The following is a 6,854-nucleotide window of genomic DNA, read 5'->3' as shown; positions in this document are numbered from 1 at the left end:
AATACCACACACCTCAGAAAGTTAGTCAAAGATTATATTCATGTACATAAAGTGCTTAGCACAATGGCAGACACACTGAAGACTTCAATTTTATTATTCTTTTGCCAAGAACTTTATTTTCTAAACTCTAAGCACTGGGGGTAGGAGCTAAGTCTAATTTGCCTTTACTTTGTCACCCCAGAGATGGGTGGGTTCCCGGCACATCCTGGGTACTTGTTGAAGGAATAACTGAGTGAAGAAAGTTCTCCTGAAACCAGGGGTACAGGCCCAGGGGGTTGCCTTGGATGAGATTGTCCCAATAGTCAACCATCTTCCAAACACAGAGGGCGAAGGGGAAGCCAATAAACAAAAGGATATCTAGAGGGGAATCTTGCATGATGTGCTCTTAAAATAAAATACTGATGCAGGGGAGAGTGTAAGGAAGGAAATTAAAGAGGAAAATAGAGAAGCAAGATATGTTTTGGACACAGAAGTGGGTTATTAGGATTATTAGTATACTCAACCAGACTGGCGTGAAGTGTATTCATGTTGGGCAAATTCAACTTATAAGCAAAGTGATATATAGTGATTGAATGTATAAAATTAAATAATTTTTTAAAAGATGAAGGAACCTTTAAAGAATGGCTTAGAAATTACAAGTCCAAAGAAGAGAGGAGGACAGAGAGGACAGGGGTATGCACAGAAAGAGGCCTGTTTGCCAATGTAGGTGGAGCCAGAGTTCACGGGGAGAGGAAGGCAAGTGAGAGGACAACCGGGGTGGGGGTGGGGGTGGAGGAGTAGTCTGCACAGTTTACCTGGAAAGTCACACAGACCAGGGGGACAGGAGTGCCCGCATCCTCTCTTCCCTCAGCTGGCACCCTCCACCCATGCTTCCTCCAATGTCATTGGAGAGTTCAGAAAACACTTGTGAAGTAAATGGCGTGGCTGATGCTAGGAATTCCTTTAGGAGTCCAAGGCCTGTTGGGTCCTGTGTGAGTCAGGGGAGATAACAACCGAGGTGGCTTCCACCTCAAAGATTCCATTGTTTGGAGGCAGCCAAGAGCCACGGGAAAAGAAAGTGTCTCCCCCTGAGACAGGATGCATGCGGAGAACCAGGACAACCCAGAGTTGCTCCCCTTTCTGCAAGGGTCCCCATCCCCACTGTGACCTGTGATATGGAGTGGGGAGGAAGGTAGCCGTGGTCAAGGGCTTGAACGACTTCCTGAATCTGAGATGTAGAAGACTTTGACTGAGAGCCAGAGTTCTATTTATGTTCCCATGGGTGAAAAAAACAGCTTTGAACAGCATTCCAGAATCAGTGAACCTTCTAGAGGCCACCCCCAGCTGCTTCCCAGTTCTTTCCAATCACCTGACGACCTACCAGCCTCTGCAGCTTTGTGTGACGTCCCAGCTTCCAGCCTCAGCTTACGTGGAGGGGGATGATGCCCCAAGAGGAGAGGGGAAAGGCTCTTATATAAGGACTGGTGGGTGTTGCAGGCCCGGCGTGTCTGGCTTCCTTCACTTCATATTCCTAAGGTTGGTTCAAGTCGCAACCTGTATCAGTACTCCATCCCTTTTTCATGGCTGAATAATATTCCATTGTCCAGATGTGCCACACTTGTCATCCAGTCCGGTCAGTGGCCATTTGGAGTTTCTCTACTTTTGGCTTTGGTGAATAGTGTTGATATGAACATTGCTGTACACGATTTTTTTTCAAATACCTGTCTCCAATTTGAGCATATCTGTACCTGGGAGAGCAATTGCTGGATCACGTGGTACTTTTACATTTAATGTACTGAGAAATGGCAGGCTTTCCACAGCGGTTTGAGTTTTGGTTTGGGGTTTTTTCATTTCTCTTTAAGAACTAACAAGAGTGTCCAGGTACCTGCGGCGGCTGTTTATTAGGCACTTGCTGTTTGCTAGACCTGTACTCGCCCCGGGCTGTGTATTCCTACATGATCCCTGCAGTGAGGATTGCTGTCCTTACACAGACAGCGAACAGACTGGGCGCCGTGGAGATACCTGCCCGGAGTCACACAGCGAGTGATGGGAGACCCAGGGTCGCACCCAGGGTTTTCTAACCAGGGCTCTTAGTCACACAGTCCTGCCTCTCTCCCCTCAAACATCTCCATCCCCATCTCCTGGGCAGAGGGAGGGGAGGGGCTAGAGACGGTGACAGAGCAACTTAGCTACAGGAGTACCTTGCGGGAGGACCAGCGTGACATGATGGCTTCTCAGTGATCATCTCAATGGACTTTTTTTGTTTTTTTTTGGTGTTTGTCATAGGGTGCATGTGCTCACTGAAGAAAGACTTATTTTTAAAGTATTATTTGCTTTACTATTTTTTTTTAAATTTGTATAGGGCATGTATGCTCACCAGAGAGAGGGGATGGGGAGAGAGGGAAGGAAAGTGAAAAAGCAAGCCACCAGGTCCAGGACTTAAACCATGGTTGGCCATGTGGGAGTCCAGTGCCCAGCCACCATGCCACCTGCTGACCCCAGAGACAGACTTAATTGCCACAGGTGTGTGTGTGTGTATGTGCTTGTCAGAGAGATGGTGGAGTGGGGAGCAGCCCCCAAGGGGGTGTGGTCACATTGCAATCACTTCTCCATTTTTCAGTCCTGTTGGGATTTTGGGCATGTGTGCACAAGACATGCACCCAGTAGTTTTTTTTGTTTTGTTTTGTTTTTGGAGAGGCTTTCACTATAGGGCGTGTGCGCTCGCCAGACAGACAGAGAGAGACAGAGAGACAGAAAGCAAGAAATCACCCCCCCAGGGGGGATGGTCATGCCACAATCCCTTCTCCTCCATTCTCCTCTCGGGATCTTGGGCACGTACGCACACGCGCCCAGCTTGAGTTCTAAGTCACCATGTCCGGGACGCGACCCGCGGTCGACTATGTGGGAGTCCAGCGACATAACCATTACGCTAACTGCTGGTTCCCGCCCCCAGTATGTTTTTCAAGCCACCAAAACCAGGGTTTGAACCACTGTCAGCTATGTGGGATCTAGCTTCTTTACTGTTATGGGGTAGCCCCTCAATAACATATTTTAAGTTCATTTATTATATTCATAACAGGAAATTCATACATAGACCTGAGAGAGAGAGGCCCCTTCTACAAGTTCCCAGCATGCTGCAGCCCACATCCCAAGCCCCCTGGCCCACCAGGAACCTGGCCTGTCTTCAAGCTAATGCAGAGGTCTGAACCTGCAGTTGGCTACGTGGCCTCCAGCGCTGCAGCTCAGTTTTCCAATAATCTCAATACGTTTTTTTTAAAAACAACGGTGCAGGCTTTTTTTCTTGGATGCCAAAGCAAGGAAACTAGAAACTAATCATGTGTGTTTAGTAAAATCATCCCAAATTGGTGGGACTTTTAAACACTGGATTCCAGTAGGACTGGCTGTGAGAACGAAAATGTACAGCCGTGGGGGGGGGGCACTCGGAGCTCTCTCCAGGGCTACTTCAGGCGGTCTTGAGGAATGAACAAGGCATCTCCACCGAAGCTTCTCCTGTCTTGGCAAAGGCACTGATAGGAGACCACCAGAGCAAACCATTCCCTCACTGGGCTACGACACCTGAGGATTTATGTCACCAGATTCCCTGAAGCCACTGTGTAAGGTCTCAAGTTCTTGAAATGTCCTGGGCAGCGGCTGTCCAATGCCGACTGGATCCGAGAACTCATTTGCGGAGGAACCTTGTAGACGAAGTTGGAAAGCACACTATTTGCATGTCAAAGGAAGACTGCCTGCTGCTCCAGGGACACAGGGCAGTAAGAGTTCGCAGATTGCCAGCTGGAATGCTGAGCAGGCTTTCTCCAGAGCCTGGGATTCACGCCTGGGATAGGAAATCTATTATTACCAGTAACAGCAGCAATAATGATAGCTAATATGTATTAAACATGTGCCCCCATGCTGGGCATTGCTTTGAGGGCTTTATGTGCATTACCTTATTTAATGCATAGCAAACAACACTGCTACGAGGTGTATAATTATTCCCTCCTCCCCCTGTGTTGCAGATGAGGAAACTAAATTGAGGCTTAGAGAGAGTCACAAAGCTGGTTAGTGGTGGCGCCATTGCTCAAGGTTGAACTTTCTCAGGAAGCCACAGCCAGGAGATTGAGGCTCCCAGGACCCCTTGCACCCCCACGTGTGCCCTGGCAGTTGTAGGTGCCACACACTGGCTGCCTTAGAGCATGAAGCCACACAAGGGACCTGGTCCCCGAAGGTGATCTTCAATTTGTTTCTAGTCCACAGCAGGCAACAGCTTCTCGCCAGGTTATTGATGACAGAGAGAGCCTGACCTCGCCAGCGCAGGCACACATGGGCACATGGGGTTAACCTGAATGCTCCATCCTTTGCCTGCCTCCTGCTAATAGTTTTAAAACAGCCTGATCAGGACAGCAAGGGCAACAGCTTCTTGCCAGGTTATTGATGACGAAGGGAGGGAGCCTGACCTCGCCAGTGCAGGCACACATGGACTGAATGCTCCATCCTTTGCCTGCCTCCTGCTAATAGTTTTAAAACAGCCTGATCAGGACAGCAAGGGCAGGGTCTGTGAGCCAAGGTCCCCTGCCTGAACATGGCCCTTCTCCCTCAAGGGCCACAGTCCAGTCTTTGTCTCCTGACTCTGAGTGCTGTGGTCTGAATGTCTGCATCCCCTCAAACTCATAGATTGAAGCCTAGTCTCCAAGGAGATAATGTTAAAAGGTGGGACCTGCAGGAGGTGATTATATCATGAGAGCAGAGACCTCATGTTTGGGATTTGTACCCTTATAGATGAGGCCTGGGGAGCTTGCTTGCCCCCTCCACCACGGGAGAATGCAGCATGAGGACACTGTGGACCAGACACCGAATTTGCCAGGGTTTTGATCTCGAATGTGATCTGGACTTAATCTGGGACAGCCTCCAGAACTATGAGGAGCCACTTTCAGTTGTTTATGAGCTGCGTGATCTACAGTATTTTGCCATAGCAGCCTGAGCAGACTGAGACAGGCTGCATTTGTTGGTCTCTCCCACAGTTCTAAACGGACATTGCTCCCATTTGATTCCCATGCTGCCTGGTACCTTGTCACTGTGGAGTGTCTCTTCAGATGATCCCATGGGACGCTCCATGGAGCCCTGAGCCTTCTCAGGGACCCCAAGCCCTACTCCAGCCACTCTGTGATCTCATCCCTCAGGTCGCAGAGCAGCCCAATGACAGAACCCAGACCAACACCCTCAAGACAGGCTCGCCTACTCACACCTTGCATACTCATATCAAAAGCCCTGAGTAGTCAGGCTGTGGGCAGGTCTCACCCTGTGGCTGCAGGAAGCCTGTCCTAGCACTCTGATCCTCATGGGACGGAGCTGTAGCCATGGTTTCTGTAATCCCATGATGATGCAGGATGGCACAGTGAATCTCTCTACTCCTACGCTCTTGGAGGAGAACATACCTTTTAAAATGTCTGTTGTGGGGTCATATAACCTGGGCTCCAGATCCAGACATCTGACTTGAGTCCGATCTCTGCCACTGAATAGCTAGAGTGACACTGGGCTCTAACTTCTCTGCACTTCAGTTTACCCATCTGTACAATGGGGAAAATAACATACCTCTAGTGTAAAAATTACAGTGTTAATACAAGCAAGTGGTGCTGGGACATCTGGATGACCACAAGTCAAAGAATGAAGCTGAACCCCTGCCTCACACCCTACACAAAAATTAACTCAAAACAGATAAAAGGCCTAAATTTAAGAGTGGAAACTATAGGCAGCTTGAACCTGATTCCTAGCCTCTTGCTTTCCTCCTCAAATAGCATGAGCTTCACCACCCACTCCACTATCTTCTCCACCAACTACTGGTCCCTGGACTCTGTCCAGGTGCCCAGCCACCAGATCTGGCCAGCCAGCAGCACCACCAGGGTCTATGTAGGCATGGGGGGCTCAGGCTCCCAGATCTCCATTTCATGCACCGACAGCATCTGGGGCAGCTCGGGGCCCAGGGTCTGGCAGTGGAAATGGTCGTAGGGCTGGTGGGAATGGAGCGCATCCAAGGTGAGAAGGGTACTATGCAACCAGCTGGCCTCCTACCTGGACAGAGTGAGGAACCTGGAGACTGATAATGAGAGGCTGGAGAGCAAAATCCAGGAACACCTGGAGAAGGAGGGGCCCCAGGTCAGAGACTGGGGGCATTACTTCAATACCATTGAGGGGCTGGAGGAACAGATCTCTGCAAACTCTTTGGACAATGCCTGCATCATTCTGTGGCTAGACAATGCCTATCTTGCTGATGATGACTTCAGAGTCAAGTATGAGACTAGTCATCTGTCAGTCTGAGGAGAGCGACGTCCACGGACTCCACAAGGTCACTGATGACACCAATGCCACCCGGCTGCAGCTAGAGACAGAGATCAAGGCTCTCAAGGAGGAGCTGCTCTTAATAAAAAAGAACCACGAGGAGGAAGTCAATGGCCTACAAGCCCAGATTTCCAGCTCTGGGTTGACCGTGGAAGTGCGTGCTCCCAGATCTCAAGACCTCAGCAAGATCATGACAGAAATCCGGTCCCAATATGACAAGCTGGCTCAGAAGAATTGAGAGGAACCAGACAAATGCTGGTCCTAGCAGACTGAGGAGAGCACTACAGTGGTTAGCACACAGTTCACCATGGTCAGAGGTGCAGAATCAACACTCACAGAGCTGAGATGTACAGCTCAGTCTTTGGAGACTGATCTGAATTCAATGAGAAATCTGAAGGCCATCTTGGATAACAGCCTGAGGGAAGTGGAGGCCCAACTACACCATGTAGTTAGAGCAGCTCAGTGGAGTCCTATTGCACCTGGAGTCAGAGCTGGCACAGACCCAGGCAGGGGGGCAGGACCAGGCATAGGAGTACGAGGCC

At 49.7% G+C, this 6,854-nt stretch overlaps 1 pseudogene; it reads left to right on the top strand.

Moving 5' to 3' along the window:
* The first annotated feature begins 5,772 nt into the window (after positions 1 to 5,772).
* Positions 5,773 to 6,854, top strand: part of LOC102484780 (keratin, type I cytoskeletal 18 pseudogene) — a 1,303-nt pseudogene continuing 221 nt past the window's right edge.

This window comes from Tupaia chinensis, unplaced genomic scaffold, assembly GCF_000334495.1.
Source record: "Tupaia chinensis unplaced genomic scaffold, TupChi_1.0 Scaffold000429_1, whole genome shotgun sequence".
Classification (NCBI taxonomy): domain Eukaryota; kingdom Metazoa; phylum Chordata; class Mammalia; order Scandentia; family Tupaiidae; genus Tupaia; species Tupaia belangeri.
This window is presented reverse-complemented; position numbering and strand designations above follow the sequence as displayed.